This window comes from Microcaecilia unicolor, chromosome 6, assembly GCF_901765095.1.
Source record: "Microcaecilia unicolor chromosome 6, aMicUni1.1, whole genome shotgun sequence".
In the NCBI taxonomy this organism is placed as follows: domain Eukaryota; kingdom Metazoa; phylum Chordata; class Amphibia; order Gymnophiona; family Siphonopidae; genus Microcaecilia; species Microcaecilia unicolor.
Window position 1 is genome coordinate 67,921,125 of NC_044036.1, and position 20,294 is coordinate 67,941,418.

At 45.4% G+C, this 20,294-nt stretch overlaps 1 protein-coding gene across 3 annotated transcripts in view; it reads left to right on the plus strand.

Moving 5' to 3' along the window:
- The first annotated feature begins 304 nt into the window (after window positions 1-304).
- LRRC8C (leucine rich repeat containing 8 VRAC subunit C) overlaps window positions 305-20,294 on the plus strand; it is a 51,394-nt gene continuing 31,404 nt past the window's right edge. The window contains exon 1 of one of the 3 annotated variants that reach the window (XM_030206111.1): window positions 305-382. The gene's annotated coding sequence lies outside the window, so the exon portion shown is untranslated. Of the gene's footprint in view, window positions 383-817; window positions 947-967; window positions 1,046-20,294 lie in introns of those variants that run through there. The other 2 variants (XM_030206113.1, XM_030206112.1) reach the window with 2 other exon arrangements.

The following is a 20,294-nucleotide window of genomic DNA, read 5'->3' on the forward strand; positions in this document are numbered from 1 at the left end:
TTGTCTTCAGATAAAACTGATTTATATCAAACAAAAAGCCCTCATCTCGAATTCCCAACTAAGGAACGGAGGGGTGAATCTCGGCGCGATTGCATAAACAGATGCGCCCCTCGCTCTTTCCTCGCATTGTTATCTATTTTAATCAGCCGCGAGCCCGAGGAACTTTTCCTCTCGTGCTCCACTGATTTCTCACGTCCCGAGGAAGAGCCCCCGCCTCGAGCCGGGCCCTGGGAGAGAGGCGCGAGGGCAAAGCGTGCGTCACTTACCTCCGGCCGAGCCGAGGCCTGGCGCGAGCTGAGAGAAGCCCGCGGCCGCGTTCCTCCCCGGGGACACGAATGTGCTCGGCCCAGCGCGCGCAACATTACAGCGGCACAGCGTCAAGGTGAGCGCGGAAGCTGGCAAGAAGAGCGGGACCGGCTTTCTGGGAGCCACGCGGGATGGGATGGGGGGGGGGGGGGGAAGGAGGAATTCAGTCTAGTCTGTGGCGAGGGAGGAGAAAGGGAACGATGGGAGAAGTTGGTCCTTTCGTCTGTGCCGAGTTCTGGGACGGAAGGACGAAGGGTCTCGGTTCGGGATACAGACAAGGGAGGGGCTGCGGGGCGCGGTCGTTCCCGTGTACGGGGTGGAGGGACTCTGTCCCGGGTACGGGGAGGAAGTATGGACGGGTTCGTCTCGTCCCGTTAACTGCAGGCAGGGATGAAGGAACTCGTCCCGTCCCGTTAACTGCAGGCATGGACGAAGAGGTTTAGCCCATCCCGTATGGGGAGACACAGGGAGACGGACAGGAGGATGCTGCTTGGAGCGAGGACATGGACTTTTTGGCCCCGTTGAAAAGAGGTTTTCGGGCTTTGTTTTTCTTTTGGTCTGGGGGTGGCAGACTCGCACGAGTCATTCATTCGTTAGACAACAGATGGTCCGTAGTTACTATCAGCCTGGCGGACTAGAGGTATGCGCTCTGTGGGACAGGGGAAGAGAGCTGTCGCTCCAGGGGGCCCTTCACAGAGCAGAGGGAAACGAGTAAGAGGATTGAACAGAAACATCAAAGGTACACGGGCTATGCGATTGTGGTGCTTTCAAAGGTTACCACGAATTCGGAAGGCAATTTGGTGGTAATGCATTTTCACCTAAAAGCATGTTTTGCATGTGGAAACAGGCTTTTGTAAATTTTTATACGCGCAGAAAGTAGGCACGTTGTAAGATGCTTACTTTTATGTGACCTGAGTGTATATAGGTTGGGTGAACTAGGGTGGAGCAGCGATGTACATGAGTGTTATATAAAACAGGGGTGTACTTATATAGAAGGCATGCACAAATTTGCATATATATATATATATACATACACACACACACACACCCCTACCCCCTGATGTTTTTTTCTTTATTCCATCCTTCTGCTCTGATCAGCAACAAACAAAAAAACGCACACACTTCATATCTCTGATCCTGTCCCTTGCAACTTGATCTGCAAAACACACACAGCCTGTCTTATATCCGGGCTCCCACCCTAATCAGCAAAAACAGTAGGCCTGTCACCCTCTCATAGCCTCCTAACTTTCCAATATGAAGTTCAAGGCCCTCTGATAGGTAGAGCCAGAGCATAGCAGGCCAACTGTAGATAAGGATGTTAGCTGGGTATTATGAATCTTTTGGGGTGGCCCATTAAAGTTGTTTATTGCTGATGTGGTTTTGACTATATCAAAGCAGAAAGAAGTTGATTTTTGTATATTAGAATATCAGACAGGGTATCAAACGTAAGTGAAGTTTTGGGTATAGTGGTGCCATAGGATTGGGAAGGGTTCTTTTTTGCAGATTGGAACTCAGGAGGAGAATCAAGAAATGGGATTATTGTTTGCTTTTATCTAAATTTCATTTTTATTTTTTTGCCAGCTATTAAAGTTGCTGCTCATAAACCAATTACAGTGGAACCTCGTTATAATGCGATGTTTGGGATCCATAAAACATAATTTCGTTAAATGCAGGGTCGTGTTATATCGGGGTCAATGGAACAGTAACACAAATGAAGCAAAACTTGATCAGTTGCAAAAGATTTATTTGCTAGAAACCAAGGCATTCACACAGCATTGAGCATTATGGCTGAACTACTGTATATATACAACATTATTAAAACATACAATACTGCACAGTACTGTACTAGTCAGGGGCGTAGCCAGACTTCGGCGGGAGGGGGGTCCAGAGCCCGAGGTGAGGGGGCACATTTTAGCCCCCCCCCCCGCGCCGCTGACCCCCCACCACCACCTTTGACCCCCGCCACCACCACCACTTTTTTGACCCTCCCCCTCGGCGACCCTCCCCTTTCGACCCCCCTTCCCACCGCCGCCGTCAGGTACCTGTGCTGGTGGGGGTCCCCAACCCCCGCCAGCCGAAGTCCTCTTCAGTCGCGGTCTCCTGGCTGTAGCGTGCAGGATGTCAGGACGACTCACACAGAAACAGAATCCTTCCACATCAGCTGCAGCAGCAACGCACCGGCCCAGAGACCGCCACTGAAGAGGACTTCAGCTGGCGGGGGTTGGGGACCCCCGCCAGCACAGGTACCTGACGGCAGCGGGGGAGGGTGAGGGTTGGTGGCGGAAGGGGGGGCCAGGGCCAAATCTTGGGGGGGGCCCATTCCCCCATGGCCCCACGTAGCTACGCCCCTGGAACTAGTACAGCAACCTATCTAGTGTGGTCTGTTTTCTTAATGCAAACTGTTGGCTTCTTGCAAAATCAAGAGTGTTTTGTAGCTGTAAAATTTTGATGCTGTCCACATTCTGAGTTTCTAGCCATCTCATACTTGCCTCAAGATGTTCTATAGCCTCTGACACTTCTGATGGAGGAGCAGGAGGAACATCATCACCATTTCCTCATTGTCAGTGTTGTCCAGTGGTGTGGCTATGACTTTTCGCTGCACATTTGCCACAACTTCTTCAGTTATATTCTTATGCTTGTAAGTGGGGCACTCATTATCAAATGAAACCCAGTTTAGGATATTATTATGCACATGTTCAAATTTTTTAAATGTACATCCTCTGGAGAAAAGCCAAAAAATTGTCCTCTTGGGCATCATTATCCTCATTAATTGTCAATGAAAGGAATATGGATCCAAACCCCTTTATCTGCCCTGGTCCAGGGGTTGGATCTCCGAACTTGTATTCTTTGGTAGATAAGACACTTTTATTTTACCATCATGGCTCACATGCTCTTCTGCTGGGCAGTTATCCAGAAGAAGAAGGGCCTTTTTCTCTTGTTTGTTTATGTAGATGAGCTCTAACAGCTGGAACAAAGGATTTATTAAACCAGTCTGTAAAGATTGAAGAGTTCACCCAAGCATTCCTGCTGTTTGTGTATTCAAAAGGCAAATATTTCATACTCACACAAAGAACAATAAGAACATAAGTGTTGCCATACTGGGACAGATCGAAGGTCCATCAAGCCCATGACTGGTTTTACTTTATGACCCAATACTCTACACTTCATCAAGTTAATTACTTTTTTCTTAATTCAAAAAGCACAATGTATGAGTTGGCTCCATAAATAATTGTGGAATGTGCAACGATTAGATGCCTGAGGACATAATTAAAGGCCAGAGGTCTGTGATAGTCCATCAGAGGACACGTGAGCACATTTTCAAAAATTTAAAACATTCTTTTGGATGATTTGGTGACTGTTTTGTTTTAGCTTCTGCAGTATAAGAATAGTATTGAGATTCACTTTATGACTGACAGATTTATTCACACAAAAAGGAATGGTCACTTTTCTGTCCCTTCTTTGTTTAAAGCCTTCCTGTTTGTGTACATCATCTTTGGCTGCTAGTGCACGATCTGGTAACATTTTGAAACACAGTCCTGTTTCATCACAACTGTACACTTGATCCTCACTGTACCCTCCATCCAGCAGTTTTTAAAGTTCTCTTGGGTACGAATGTGCTGAATTCTTGTCAGCCAATCGGATGTCACCTCAGACAAGGACTTGACTGATGTCTTTTCTTAAATCTGTCAAGTCATTGGTAACTAGCTTTGAACATTGACTCTTAGCCATTTAGCTGTCAGTCAGTTTTTTCCACTTTCATTTTCATGATGGGGCCAAAAATAGGGACTTCCTGTGCTCGAGCTTGAATGAACCATTGATATTTCGCTGAATCCAAGTTTTCATCACCAGCCACTTAACATTTTTCCTATATAATTCTGCTTCCTCTACCAGAATACAGGACAAACCTCTCAGTTTTTCTTCTTTTTTCTTCTCCCTCTTAGAGTAGATTCATTAATGCCTAGCTCATTGGCCAGCTGAGTTTGTTGCTTACCAGACTTCAATTGATCGAGAGCAGATAACTTTTCTTGAGTAATGAAAGACTTCCGCTTACGAGAGAGTTTCTCTGTGGACAGTGCTCACCCCAAGTTGTAGACAGAGTTCACCCAAACTTATTTTCACACCGGCACTGGGAGCAGCCTAAGGTGCGTATACAGAGTCCACCAGTGGTTGTTTTCACACTGGCACTGGGTACGGCCTAATCCGCATTGAAAGAGTGCACCTGAGCAGTGGCGTTCCTGGCCTGGATGGCACCCGGGGCGGAGCGCCGATGCGCCCCCCCCCCCCCACTAGATGACACCTCCCCCCTCCGGCGAAATGACACCCCCCCCGGGTGCAAGCCGCTGGGGGGGGGTGCCACGGCGCGTGTCTGCTCCTCTGAGTTTGCTAAACTTCGTTCGTTCGCTGCAGCTCCCTCTGCCCCAGGAAGTAACCTGTTCCGGGGCAGAGGGAGCTGCAGCAAACGAACAAAGTTTAGCGAACTCGGAGGAGCAGGCGCGTGCCACGGCACCCCCCAGCGGCGTGCACCTGGGGCGGACCGCCCCCACCGCCCCCCCCCCTTTGGTACGCCACTGCACCTGAGGTTGTTTTTACACTGGCACCAGAAGCAACTTAAGCTGCATTGAAAGAGTCCACCTGAATTTGTTTTTACACTGGCACAGGCAGAGTTCATCCGGAGGTGAGCCCAGGCCCACCCCATCATAGCTAGAGGTTGGCAGGAATGGTTTTCATGCAGGAAAGGGGGTGGGATCCACCCTGGCATAGCTAGACACTGGCTGGAGTGGTTTTCAAGCAGGTGCGGGGAGAGGGCATTGCCAACAGAGGAAATGTTGGTTAAAAAAAAAAGGGAGCCAAGACATGAGTCGAGTTATAAGCGGATTCACATTATTGTGGGGTGCGTTATAACGGGGTTCCACTGTAAGTCCAAACTATAAACAAAGGAGTCGCTTTGATGTATTTGAATGTAAATTTTTAGGTATTGTTTTGTTGTTTTTCTTGGCAACTTAAAAAAAAATATTTGAAAGATCAAAAGGGGTTGATACTCAAAAGGGTTTAACCATGCAGGAGCCTGCCTGAGTTGTCCACCTGCCAGTATTCAGAAGCCCGTAACCAGATAGTACCATTTAATATCCTCACTAACCAGCCATTCCCTAACCAGTTAGGCTAGGAGCAGTCTGTAGGCAGAGCTAGGGCGGAGCCAGCACTTAGGCAGTGATATTTAATCTGCTAAGCAGCTAAGCAAGTGCGTAAGGTTAGGACAGGAAAAAGGCTGTCCTAACTTTATGCGCTGTTAACCAGGCACCAGTCTGAATAGTATCCAGTTAACTTCCAGGTCAGCACTCATACCTTGATATTTAGTGCCAGGAGCTACACATGCCCTGGCATTGAATATCCAGGGTTACTTCAGTTCGTGGGTGAGAGCCGCTTACAGCCGCAATATATACGATATATACACACTCACACATATGTATCTTCTTTCACCATCTATTTTATTAACCAGAAAGAGTGACCACCATGAGAATAAAAAAACGTGTGACTAATAGAGCTTTCTCTGACCGAGCTACACTAAACCACTAAAAGTGGCTATGTGCACCACTAGGAAAAATGCCACCAAGAAGTTGGAGGTACGCTAAAATCCTACGCAAGGAAAAGCACAAAGCAGGGAGTAGGAAAGATAGGCTCCTCCAAGAAACCGGGGTAGACGTATGTTGAAAATCAAACCTTTATTCCAAGAAAAACAGTGAAAAACTCGACACAGCTATGTTTCGGAGCAAAATGCGCCTTCCTCAGGAGTTTTATAGTGTGTAGCTGATTTTGTGTATTCAATTATCTGTAAAGTATCGGTGTTATGTAATATCAGATATGGATATTATCCAATGTCTCTGCCAAAAGGGATCTCCGTTGTGTGCGAATCGCTCCAGCAAATCACTTCATTGATATTACATAACACCGATACTTTACAGATAATCGAATACACAAAATCAGCTACACACTGTACGACTCCTGAGGAAGGCGCATTTTGTGCCGAAGCACAGCTGTGTCGAGTCGAGTTTTTCACTGTTTTTCAACATACGTCTACCCCGGTTTCTTGGAGGAGCCTACCTTTCCTACTCCCTGATATGTGCACCACTAAGCACACATTATATAATATTAAGGGGTCCTTTTACTAAAGGATGTTAAGCTGTTAACACCGGGTTAACATGCAGAAACAGGGCTTTGTGGTAGTTTGCCTGTTTCTATGCATGAAAGCATGTGTTGGTGAATTTTTCACTCGAGGTGAAGCATGGGTGGAGTGTGGGCATGAAAGCGTTAGCCAGCTAGCAGGCTATACTTACCATGCGCAAACTGGCTAAGCACTGTTAACACGGGAGCACTTAGGGGGTCTTTTACAAAGCCTCGCTAGCATTTTTAGCTCATGGTAAAAATTAGCTGGCGGTAAACGCTGAGATGCCCATTATATTCCTATGAACTACTTCATTATACTCAGCTTCACATCAGATAAACACTAATCAAAACATTGTGGTCTAGTTAGGCGATTTTTTTCAATAGGATCGTCAGATCAGCGTGAGTGCTTCCGTAATGGCTAAACTGAGCCAAGCATGATTCAAGGGGCAACACTGCAATCCTCATTAATTTGAATGTAAGTTTTTTTCAAAGTTTTTATTTTTCTTTTTTATCTATTTTTCCTTTTTTCTTTTATATATAATCTCACTATTTATAGATTATGTAGAGATTGCATCGTTATTATTAGTCTTCAATTGAGTACTTAGCTTTCTAACTTTAGTAGAGTTCATACTGGAGACTCGGTGAAACCCTTCACCATTAAATAGTTATGTATGCCTAGCAAATACATTTATATTCCTATGGGCATCTCAGAATTTACCGACAGCTGATTTTTACCATGAGCTAAAAATGCTTCCGCAGCTTTTTAAAAGGCCCCCTTAGTGCCTCCTAAATAGGAAGCAGTAAGTGCTCCCGCATTAACTCGGAGCAGGTAGCGCACATTGATCCAAACGTTAACACACAACCTGCAATAAAAAATTGTGGGAACACTCTTCCTTCTTCATTTAGTGTTAGTTTTGGGCATGCTGTACATTAAAATTCAAGGCCCCTTTTACTAAGCAGCAGTAAGCCCAACATGGGCTTACCGCTTGCTAAACAAGAAGTACCGCTGGGCTACCGCAGCAACCCAGTTGTACTTCCCACCCCTAGTGCACCGTCATATCCGGTTCTACAAATATATATTTAGTTTTGTAGCGCCGGTGTGTACCCGGCAGTAATCGGACAGTGCCGCGTGCTGCCCTGTTACTGCCAAGTTAGCATGAGAGCACTTACCGCCACCTCAATGGGTGGCAGTAAGGGCTCCCCCGACATGGCCATGCAGCAAGTGCTTTACTTGCCGCATGGCCGTTTCCTGCAGGAAAGAGAGACTTCCCTTTTACCCGCTGTAGTAAAAGGCTCTGTGTGCATGAAAAACATGCACCGATGCCAGTGCAGGCCCCCTTTTGCCGCAGCTTGGTAATAGGGGCTTTCAGTGTTATAATGCACTAAGCACAAAACAACACATTTTAGTAAGACCTCCTAAGTCAAGCTGTTTTGGTCAAAATGTTTCTGCTATTTTCTGTGCTTGCTAATCAGTATCTTTATACAAACAGTTTTTAATAGAAATATCCCAAAATTTAAAAGTAGAGATTGTCAGTATGCACATATTATTTTTTCTGTGAGATGGATGATTATACCAGACTGGTGCTAATGTGTGATAGTAGTGCAGTCTTTTACAAATGGTACATTTCATGTCCTATACCAAAAACGTTTTGTGCATGCTTTTGGGAGGTGTGAGAGTTTGAAATTGAAAAGGAGACAAGCGTGGTAGCCTTTACTGCAATGGCTTCACTGTGTATTAATTTGCAATCTAACTGCATGCTATAGGATGGGACAGGAAATGGGTGGGTTATGGGTGGAAAGTAGGCATGGACTAAAATTTATTATGTGCCATCACTGGTGCAGTTAGGGCCAGATTCAGCAAATGACTGTCAAATTTAGGTGCCATGAAAAATCCACACTACGGGGGGGGGGGGGTCTTTTACAAAGGTGCGCTAGCGTTTTTAGTGCATGCTACTACTACTACTACTACTACTTATCATTTCTATAGCACTACAAGGCATACGCAGTACTGTACACCATACACAAAGACAGTCCCTGCTCGAAGAGCTTACAATCTAGATAAGACTGTACACTTAAGACAGAACAATTAAGGGTAAGGGAATAAAGCGGTGAGGATAAAGGACAGGGCAAGTGAGGTGGGTTTTGAGTTTGGACTTTAAAACGGCCAAATACGGGGCTAGACGTACAGGCTCGCTAAATGTACAGGCATGCTAAATGTTAGAGACGTCCATAGAAATTTATAACCGTCTCCAACATTTAGTGCATGCTTATTTTTAGTGCACTCTAAAAGCGCTAACACGCCTTTGTAAAAGGGGCCCTAAACGCTATTCTTTAAATGGTACTCCAGGCTGAGCGCCCTTCATAGAACAGCGCTCAGTGTAGGTTCCCATGCCCAACTTTGGGCACAAGGATTTACAGCTGCTGAAACCTGGTGTAAATCCTAGAATGGAAGTTGGGCGCATAACACTAGTATTCTGTAACGCTACACCTAAATTTTGGGATCTCCCCGACTTACCCTGCCCCTCCTATGGCTTTGCCCCCTCTTGGGTTGTGCATGAGCCAATTTAGGCCCACAGCATTATAGAATAGCGAGCAGGCAGGTGCGCATGTAAATCCAAATTAGTGTCAATTAATGTCGATAATTGATTGACACCTCATTAGCTCATTAATTTGCACAGTACATCTGCTCTGCACACCCAGATTTGGGGACCCTATATAGAATCTGGGGGTTAGTTCAGGTGCACGTACCAATTGTGAATGCACTTGACTTAACGCATGGTAAAGAACTTTTCTGTGTGGTAACTACATGGAGACATGCCGGATATCCCCCCTCCCCCCCTTCAGCAGCAGTGGCGTAGCCAAGGGTGGCCTGGGTGGGCACAGGCCCACCCATTCTTGCCTCTGGCCCACCCAGTCAACAGCCCATGAGGCCCCCAAAACTCTTCAGTGGCAGCACCTCACTACTCTCTACTCGTGGCCTAGCATCTGCTCATCTCTCTCTAGAACCACCCCCTCCTGGTCTACCTTGGAGCTACTGCCGGCAGCAATTCCTATAGGCATCCTGTGCCAGCCCTGCAGGCTTCTCTCTATCATGTCCTGCCCTCAGTGATGTCAATTCTTGTTTCTTTGGCGGGGACATGGTAGAGAGAAGCCTGCAGGGCAGTGCAGGTTGCCTATAGGAATTGCAATGGCCAATGGCTCTGAGGCAGAACCGGAGAGGAGGTTCAGAGAGAAATGGGCAGACGCTGGGTCATTTAAAAAAACAAACAAACTATATTGTATGCATGTACAGGGGTAGGGATGGGGGTTGGAAGGGCCCACCCAGGTTAACTCTGGGCCCACCCAAAATGGCAGGTCTGCCTACGCCCCTGTTCAGTAGTACACAGCCTTTCCACTTAACATATGTGCAAAAATTTATGTAATGTGGTATGTGCAAACATTTAGCAAACTTCAGTAAACAGGCCTCTTTATGGTCTGTTTTTAACATAAGGCCAGTTTTTGAGTGAGATTTCTACTTTTCTAGTTTTTGCTATTGAGTTTTTCTGTGTCTTTTTCCCCTCATCTCCATAGTTTTCATTTTAACACATATATAAACAAGTGGGGTCAATATTCAGCTGGAAATTCAATGGGGCCGTGCCTGGGCTCTGGTAGCTACACCATAGCCAGTTAACTACTACTACTACTTTCTATAGCGCTACTAGACGTACGCAGCACTGTTCACTGGAACATGAAAAGACAGCCCCTGCTCGACAGAGCTTACAATCTAATTAGGATAGACAAACAGGACAAATAAGAAGGGAATATTAAAAGTGAGGATGATAAAATAAGGGTTTTGAACAAGTGAATAAGGGTTAGGAGTTAAAAGTAGCATCAAAAAGGTGAGCTTTTAGCTTAGATTTGAAGACGGCCAGAGATGGAGCTTGATGTACAGGCTCAGGAAGTCTATTCCAGGCATATGGTGCAGCAAGATAAAAGTAATTGAGTCTGGAGTTACTGGTAGAGGAGAAGGGTGCAGATAAGAGAGATTTACCCAGTGAACGGAGTTCCCTGGGAGGAGTGTAGCGAGGTACTGAGGAGCTGCAGAGTGAATGCACTTATAAGCAGAGCCGTAGCGAGGGGAGCTGACACCCGGGGTGGGTCGCCGCTGCGCACCCCCCCTGGTGCAGCACGGCGCACCCTCCTCCCGCTGGAGCGCACCCCCCCCCTCCAGAGCGCATACCTGCGGTGAGGGACGGGCGGGAGGGCCGATCCGCCCAGACTGCACGTTGCTGGGGTGTGTCGGCTCCGCGCTGGTTCACTGCTCTCTCTGTCCCAGAACAGGAAGTAACCTGTTCCGGGGCAGAGAGGGCAGTGCACCAGCGCGGAGCCGACACCCCCCAGCGGCGTGCACCCAGGGCGGACCGCCCCCCCCACCCCCCCTTCCTATGCCACTGCTTATAAGTCAATAAGAGGAGTTTGAACTGTATGCGGAAACGGATAGGGAACCAGTGAAGTGACTTGAGGAGAGGGCTAATATGAGCATAGCGACACTGGCGGAATATTAGTCGTGCAACAGAATTTTGAAGAGATTGAAGAGGAGAGAGATGGCTAAGTGGGAGACCTGTGAGAAGCAAGTTGCAATAGTCTAAGCGAGAGGTGATAAGAGTGTGGATCAGGGATCTGGTAGTGTGCTCAGAAAGGAAAGGGCGAATTTTGCTGATATTATAGAGAAAGAAACGACAGGTTTTAGCAGTCTGCTGAATATGTGCAGAGAAGGAGAGGGAGGAGTCGAAGATGACCTCAAGGTTACGAGCTGATGAGACAGGAAGGATAAGAGTGTTATCCACAGAAATAGAGAATGGGGGAAGAGGATAGGTTGGTTTAGGGGGAAAGATAAGAAGCTCAGTCTTGGTCATATTTAGTTTCAGATGGCAGTAAGACATCCAGGCAGCAATGTCAGACAGGCAGGCTGATACTTTGGCCTGGATTCCTGCTGAGATTTCTGGTGTGGAGAGGTAGATCTGGGAATCATCAGCATAAAGATAATACTGAAAACCATGGGATGAGATCAGAGTACCAAGGGAAGAAGTATAGATGGAGAAAAGAAGAGTTCCCAGGACAGATCCCTGAGGTACACCAACGGACAGTGGGATAGAAGTAGAGGAGGATCCACCAGAGTATACACTAAAATTACGCTGGGAGAGATAAGAAGAAAACCAGGAAAGAACAGAGCCCTGAAATCCAAGTGAGGACAGCGTATCAAGGAGTAGGCTGTGATCAACAGTGTCAAAAGCAGCAGATAGATCGAGAAGGATGAGGATAGAATACATACCTTTGGATCTGGCCAGGAACAGGTCATTGGAGACCTTAGCAAGTGCTGTTTCAGTTGAATGAAGGGGGCGAAAGCCAGATTGAAGTGGATCAAGAATAGCTTGAGATGAAAGAAAGTCAAGGCAACGGCGGTGAACAGCATGTTCAAGTATCTTGAATAGGAAAGGGAGGAGGGAGATGGGGCGATAGTTGGAAGGACAGGTAGAGTCCAATGAAGGTTTTTTAAGGAGTGGTGTGACTACGGCATGTTTGAAGGCATCAGGAACAGTCGCAGTGGAAAGTGAAAGATTGAGGATATGACAGATAATAGGGACGACAGTAGGAGAGATAGTGTTAAGTAGATGGGTGAGAATAGGATCAGAGGAACAGGTAGTTAGTTTCGAGGAGGAAAGAAGATGTGTAGTTTCTTCTTCAGTGATTTCAGAAAAGGAAGAAAAGGAGGCAGGGGTTGGAGGGTTGAGAGAATGGACTAAGGGAAGGAGAGGTGGAGGTGACCTGGTTGAGAATTCAAGTTTAATCTTGTGAACCTTATCATGAAAGTACTCAGCCAGAGTCTGGGGAGAAAGTGAAGGGGGAGTTGGAGGTGAAGGCACTTTGAGGAGAGAGTTCAGTGTGGCAAAGAGACGTTGAGGGTTTGAGCCAAGAGAATTTGTCAACTGGATGTAATCCTGTTTGGCAAGTAAAAGAGCAGACTGGAAGGAGGTCAGCAAAAATGTGAAATGTATGAAGTCAGCATCGGCACGGGATTTCATCCAAAGGCGTTCGACAGAGTGGGCACAGGAGCGTAGGTAGCGGATTCTAGAGGTCAGCCAAGGCTGTGGTTTGGTACGTTTTACAGGACAGGGAATGGGAGGAGCGAGAGTATCTAGAGCAGATGAGAGAATAGTATTATAGGAAGAGAGAGCCTCACTGACAGTCTTGGATAACATAGTGGTAGAGAGGAGATTTGAAACACTGGAGAACAGAGTAGAAAGGTCCATAGCCTGAAGATTCCTAAATGTATTGGTTAAGATTGGACGGGACTTGGGAGGAGGGTGTTTAAGTGTGAAAGTTATCAGATGATGGTCAGAGAGGGGAAGAGTTGAGGCACAGAAACTGGAGAGTGAGCAGTTTGAGAAGAGGATAAGATCAAGACAGTGGCCATTCTGGTGAGTGGGGGCAGTGGAGCACAGTTGAAGATTGAAAGAGGATGTTAAAGCAAAGAACTGAGAAGCATAAGAGTCAGAGGGATCATTAGCATGAATGTTAAAATCCCCAAGAATGAGGGAAGGAGATGAAGGTTCAAGAAAGAAGGAAAGCCAGGCATCAAAGTCAGTGAGAAAGGAAGAAAGGGACTTATCAGGGGGTCGATAAATGACTGCTACTCAGAGAGGCAGAGGAGCGAATAGACGGATGGAGTGGACTTCAAAGGAAGAAAAGCAGTGAGACTGAGGTGGAAGAAGAGGTTGAAATCTACAAGAGGGTAAAAGTAGTAGCCTGACACCACCTCCGCGGCCAACCGGGTGAGGAGTATTAGAGAAAAGATAACCTCCACGGCATAGGGCCGCGACAGAAGCAGAGTCTTCAGGGTAAAGCCAAGTTTCAGTTAGGGCAAGCAGATGGGAGAGTACGAGAGATAAAGAGGTCATGGATGTAGGAAAGCTTGTTACAGACTGAGTGGGCATTCCACAGAGCACCAGAGAAAGGCAGGGAAGAAGGGGGGAGGAGAGGAACAGAAATTAGATTGGAGATATCACGGTGTGACCTGCACAAATAGGATGAGAGCTGATGTGGAGGACCAGAATTGGGATTAATGTCCCCAGTGGAGAGCAGGAGAAGGAGCAAGAGAGTACAGAGTATTGTAGGAGAGGTATGATGACAGCGACGAAGGCGAGAAGTACTCAGATAGAAAGGAGATGGATGAATGGAAGGAAGGAAATGTTGAAGGTTGAGAGCTGAAAAGAAGGAAGGGGAAAAAAGAGATGGTGAGATGATGAATACAGAGGGTGGATAATGTGTTCCTGCAGTGTACAGTGATTTCAGATGGAGAAACAGATTAGGAAGGGACAATACTAAGAAGAGAAAGTGTACTGGAGCCATAAGTAGTAACTGGGAGAAAAATAAATGTAAAGAGAATATGGCGCGCGGCACCTAGAGCGGAGGCCCTGAGTGGATTGGAGTGGACCTGGGAGTCACCCCAGAGAAGGCTGTAAGGCTATGCAGTTGAGCTGCAAGTCCTCCACAGCACCTGAAAGGCAGCCAGTGTTAGAGCTGGGCACCTCTCAGCCAAGGAAAAGCTTACCAGGGGTTAGGCCGAAGCCAGCATTCCTCCCCCTGAGGGTCATCTGATCTTAGCCTATGCTGCTAAGAAGGCAGCACACATTCAAATAATAATACAGTTAGTGATGTCACCCACCAGTATCTGCTTTACAGAGGCCGCTTTCTCCCTGTTCTGAGTGCTGGAAACTGCTCTCCCAATGTAAGTTAAGTGCGATATTCAGCATTTAACCAACTATAGGGCACCGCATATAGACAGAACTGATTTTATGTGGCCCTGTTTATGCGGTGACCTTGGCTGGTTAAGTGCTGAATGCTGGCACTTAACTAGAATTTATCTACTTTTCAAAAGGTCTCGAAAGCTTTTCTAAGAAGTTTTATGATTAGATTGATTTCCTTTTTCAGTATGTATTAATTGATTAGTTGTTAACCCGCAGGATGTGCCTGCTGCTTCTTGTTGTGATCCGCACTGAACTCTTTTGGGTGGTTGCAGAATATAAGAATTAAAATTCTGGCCCCGCCCACAGAATGCCCCCAAAATAGTTGGTTTTGCTTAGGTGCTAAGTGGTCACTTTCAGAAGCAGTAACCGATTAAATGTAGCTGAAAATGACCGGTTACTCCTCGTATAAGTAATTTAACCAGCCAGGAGCTGTTTTTTGGCTGGTTAAATTGCTTTGAATAACTAGCCCAAGCTGTTTAAGAATATATCTTTTGAGAGGTTTAGAGAAGTGACGATGACAGTTATAAGGGTGGGCCCTGTCATTGGGGTGGGGTTTTGAATCGGGGAGATCAGAAGCTGCAAGGGGGTTGGAGGCTGTGGGGGGGGGGGGGGGATTGGAAGTGTGCCAGGTTCGTATGTTTTGGGGGGGGGGGGTGGAGGCTAGGAGGGATAAGGAACTAGTGCCACCACACTTCCTGTGACAGTGTGCTGCACACCCCTGTTGTTCCTCTCTGCAGCCAGAGCACTTTCAGACTAGACTGGAAGCAACAGGGACTGTGATTAGAATTCTAAGTTTCTAACAGCAGATGGTGGGAGGAAGAGGCACTCAAATGAAGCATCACTCCATGAAAAGTTGCTTTCAAGGCTGCCAAAAGCAAAGTGTTTTCTTGGGTCTGCAGAGTAGATGATGTTTGGCTGGTGCAGGGCATTCCCTTCTGCCTTCTACCAGAAAGAAGTGCTGTGGTGCAGGTTTCCATTATACACAAGTTAAAGCTATTTTTCCACATTCCTCCTCTTCTGATCACTGGAGAGAACCCAATTTTTTATTGCCACAACATCTCTCCCTCCTTCCCTTCCACAAAGCAGAGCCAGCAGTAGCACGGGTGGACCGATGCTCAAAACCTAATGCCGCCGGTGCTAGAGGCGATTAGCGGTGGGCTAGCACTGACATTAGTGAGCGGAAAATACTCAGAGGGCTCTAGTGCAGGAGATAATGTGCGTGCCAGAAATCAGCGCAAATCGCATGCAAATGTAGTTAAACGGATGTTAATGAGGTAATTTCCTATTCCCTCCCAATTCTGAGAGAACAGCACAAAAAAACAAAGCCACCCTAAACCTAATGCCAGCTCAGAGCACGCATTGGGGTGTTTGAAGGGAGGATTTCCCACAATTTCTTTCTTTAAAAACTGCCAGTTTTTATTTATTTTGAAACTAGAAGGAAGCCCGTACAAGCCTCTTAAGCGTTGATAGTGAGAGACAAATGTATGCGAGTCAGAGCAAACCTGAAAGTGAAAGCCACATTGAGCCTGCAAAGAGGTGGGAAAATGTGGGGTACAACAAATGCAATAAATAAATAAAGCACACATTGGCACCTATTTTCTCCACTTACATATAAGCTTTTCAGGTGAACATTTGTTTTTGAAAACCTTATATTTAAAAGTGCAGAAGAACGCTGCCGATGTGGGCTTTGCTTCCACATTTGCCTGGAACGTGCGTACAAGAGCTGTGCTTATCGCAAAACTCTTGTGTTCATGTGCATGTTCTTTTCAGGCAAACTGCATATATTTGCATCTTTTTACAGTTGAGCATTGGGAACTATTTTCAGCCCTGCTTCCGCGGTATTAATCAAGTGCTGTTCCAGATAGCGCAGAGTTCTGAACATCGGCTCATGGGGGAATGAATGCGCCTGTTCCCAGATCTGCAATGGTTCTTCCTCGTCTGCCAGTACCATTCTAAATAGCACTGCTGTCTCCTGTTAGCCTGCTCTGAGTTCTACAGATCATGAATGGAGGGAGAAAAGATGTGCTGAAAGCAAAAAGAGGAACCTATAATGAGGGAAAGACAAAGAGGAATCGTCAGAAAGCGAGAAAGAAGAGGAATAAAAGAACCTGAAGATGAAAAGAAGGGCAAGAAGGAGGAAGACCTAATATGGGGAGGTGTAGAGGACAGGATAACCTGATGTGCTGGATGGCACCCAGTCATAATAGCCCTGACAAAACAGACTTGTAATAAAATAACCCTTGACATTTCACACCCTAAAAAATAGCCCTTGACAAAATGGCCCCTCCCACAAAACAACCCATTACAAAATAGCCCCCTTAACAAAACATAAAAAATAAACTACAACTGAAATGTTCACAGATAGAGTCCTACCAGCATTCAATTGCATAAAGCATATATAAATAAACATAGTAACATAGTAGATGACAGCAGAAAAAGACCTGCACAGTCCACCCAGTCTGCCCACCAAGATAAACTCACTTGTGCCATTTTTTGTGTATATCTTACCTTGATTTGTACCTGTCTTTTTCAGGGCACAGACCGTATAAGTCTGCCCAGCACTATCCCCGCCTCCCAACCACCAGCCCCGCCTCCCACCACCGGCTCTGGCACAGACCGTATAAGTCTGCCCAGCACTATCCCCACCTCCCAACCACCGGCTAAGCTTCTTTGGATCCCTTCCTTCTGAGCAGGGTTCCTTTATGTTTATCCCATGCATGTTTGAATTCCGTTACCGTTTTCCTCTCCACCACCTCCCGCAGGAGGGCATTCCAAGCATCCACCACTCTCTCCGTGAAAAAATACTTCCTGACATTTTTCTTGAGTCTGCCCCCCTTCAATCTCATTTCATGTCCTCTAGTTCTGCCGCCTTCCTCTCTCCGGAAAAGGTTCGTTTGCAGATTAATACCTTTCAAATATTTGAACGTCTGTATCATATCACCCCTGTTCCTCCTTTTCTCCAGGGTATACATGTTCAGGTCAACAAGCCTATCATACATCTTGCAACGCAAATCCCATACCATTCTCGTAGCTTTTCTTTGCACCGCTTCCATTTTTTTAACATCCTTCACAAGATACAGCCTCCAAAACGGAACACAATACTCCAGGTGGGGCCTCACAAAATTCTATAACTACAAATTGGTATTCATGATCTGTTCTGCCATTTAAAGAAACTTTCTTCCATCAACATGGTAATTAAAAAACAAACAAACAATATTGTCATCATTTTCATAGTCTTACTAACCTTATCCTGTTTGGCAAAGTAAGATTATTAGGAAAAAAATGCAGTCCTAGATTCTGGTCATCCTAATCGGGCCCTTTTGTCATGCGGCTAACTTGTCAAGGGTTATATTGTGGGCAGGCCGTTTTGACAGTGGCTGTTATGTCAGGGACTATTATGTCGGGAGCTTTTTTTGTTTGGAGCTTTTTTGTCGGGGCTATTTTGACCAGGTACCGTGCTGGGATTGGTGGTAGTAGGGTGGGGTATAGAGAGACTTTGCAGGGAGAGGGGAAGAGACAGAGAAGAAATGGGGGCTTATAGGGAACAAGAAATAGGAGATGAGATGGGAATGGAAAAGAGTGTGAGAAACTAAAGAGGATAAGCGAGAAAAGCAGATGGAGGGTTGGAATAAGCAGTGTGTGAGAGAGGGGGAGGTGAAAAGGTAGGAAAAAGGAAGATGAGTGGTAATAAATGAAAGGTGTGGGGAGACCCTGAAAGGGTGGAAAGAAGTTAAAAAGCAGTGATGAGGGAAAATAGTAGATGGAGAGAACTGAAATGAAAGATACATAATATATAGGAGAAGGGAGGGAAAGGTGTTAAAAGGAAAACAAACACAAAGAATGAATAGTAAAGTAGTTTGGGAACCAGGAAAAGGAACCAGAGCAGACAAACGAGGAAGCAGAGAAGACATTAGATCAGCACAGTGAGCCAAAAACAACCCACTCGGGATGGCAAGAGTAGGAAAAATATTTTCAATTTAGCTGTTGGTCTCTGTGACCTTTTGAAGTATTAAGCTGTATGTTACAATTTTAATCTTTATTTTTATTTATTAATTTTTCTTACAGTCATCTGTGCCACATACAATAAACTCAATTAACTACAGTCACTTAAACAGCTCATAAGAACTATATATTGCAGCTATAACCATTATTTAGGAGTTATACAACAGCAGAGAAGCTACATGGGATAAACACAGATATACAATATATGTTAAAGTATTTTTTAGTATGTATAATTTGTGACAATGGGCTTGTCCCCTTGAAGATGGCAGTATAGCATGGGGCTGTCTGTGATGATACAGCAGTAGATTTAATCCTTGTAGACTCAATTGTAAGGACAGAGAGCAGGTTAGAAGAGATATGGGGGAGGATAGTGAGGAAATAACAGGAAGCATAGGGAGTAGGAGATGAGGCAATGTAGGGAGCAAGAAGAAAGACAGAAGGAAGCATTTGAGAAGAATAAGATATAGAGAAAAGGGGAAGTAGAGGGGTAAAGAAATACCAAAACGAGGGAAGGGGCAGACTGTTTGCCCTAAGGCAGAATTAGAGAAATGAGCACTCAGAGTCTAATCCTGGAGGAGCTCGCTATCAAAATATGCTGTCACTTAAAAATGCCATTAAAAAAATCAAATATTTTAATACCCAAACAAAAATAACATACACCAAGGTACTAAGTAAAACACTATGGATGTCTTTTACTAAGCCATGGTAGCATTGTTAGCATGCGCATTTTTAGCACGCGCTAATGATTGATGTATTTTAAATCTAGAGACCCCCATAGTATATGGGCATCTATAGCATTTAATGCATGCTAAAATTGCTACCATGGCTTAGTAAAAGATCCCCTATAAGAAAAAAGAGAGGAAAAGGCCTCAGAAGTCTGTGGTACGCAATACTTCATACCGCACCCTACAGACAATATTTCTATTTTTCAAACTGCTTCCCATCACTTTTAATCCATTTCCTTATTTTTATCATAAAAATAGCACACATCCTAAATAAGGAAATGGATTAAAAGTGATGGGAAGCAGTTTGAAAATTAAAGAACAGAAGAGAGGGTTTTCTGGCCAATTCTATATATGGCATCTAAAAAATCAGTGCTTAGTGCTGTTCTATAAACCTCACCTTAAGTTAGGCGCAGTGTATAGAATACACATAGCACTCATTCCCACGACTAAAATTTAAGTGCAACCATTTACACTAGTTAAAACCTGATGTACATGCCTGTGCCTAAATTACTCGCTGATCAGGCATATTCTGTAACAGTGCATGTAATTTTTAGGAACACTCGTGTCCCTCCTATAGCCATGCCCCCATTTGAGATCCATGCATTAGAATTTATGCGCACCACTTACAGAGTTCACTTAGAAAGCTGCATGCATAAATTCTACTTAATGGAAATTAGTACCAATAATTGCTTGTTGTTGGCCAATTATTGGTGCTGATTGGCTTGTGAAACAAGCTGCGTGCACAAATTGGCTGCTTGGCCAAATTGCATGCACAAATTTGGTCAGCATATATAGAATCCGGAGCTTTGTGGCTGTTGCAAAAATGGCCTTAGCACATGGAACCCACACAATGGCATTCTAAGGCCACTTTTTGCTGTAGCTTAGTAAAAGGACCCCATGGTCAACAGGGTACCTAAAATTTGGCAGGGTACCTAAGGCTTTGGCATAGTAGGCATATTCAATACTAGGAGTTTGACTTAACTTGAAATGCTGTTTCTCCGTGTCTCAGGATAATGCAGAAACACGTGATTAAGGTCTCCACAAGCGGCTTGTCCAGACGTGCTCCTGTAGCTTGATAATATAAGAATTCAGCCAGTCAGGTCAATTGGGTGCCTTCCTGCCTTGCCGACATCAGCAGCCTGTCAGTTCTTCTTTTTCTGCGCTGTGCGGCAAATGTTTGCTCCTCACAGAAAGGGAAAGCATCTCTTCAGACCTTTAAATTAAAAAAAAAAAAACGGAAACCGTAAGTGCCATCCCAGAGGGGCCTCGTAAAAGTATTGGTGAGTAGCTCCAGCTCATCTGTTCTTTCAAT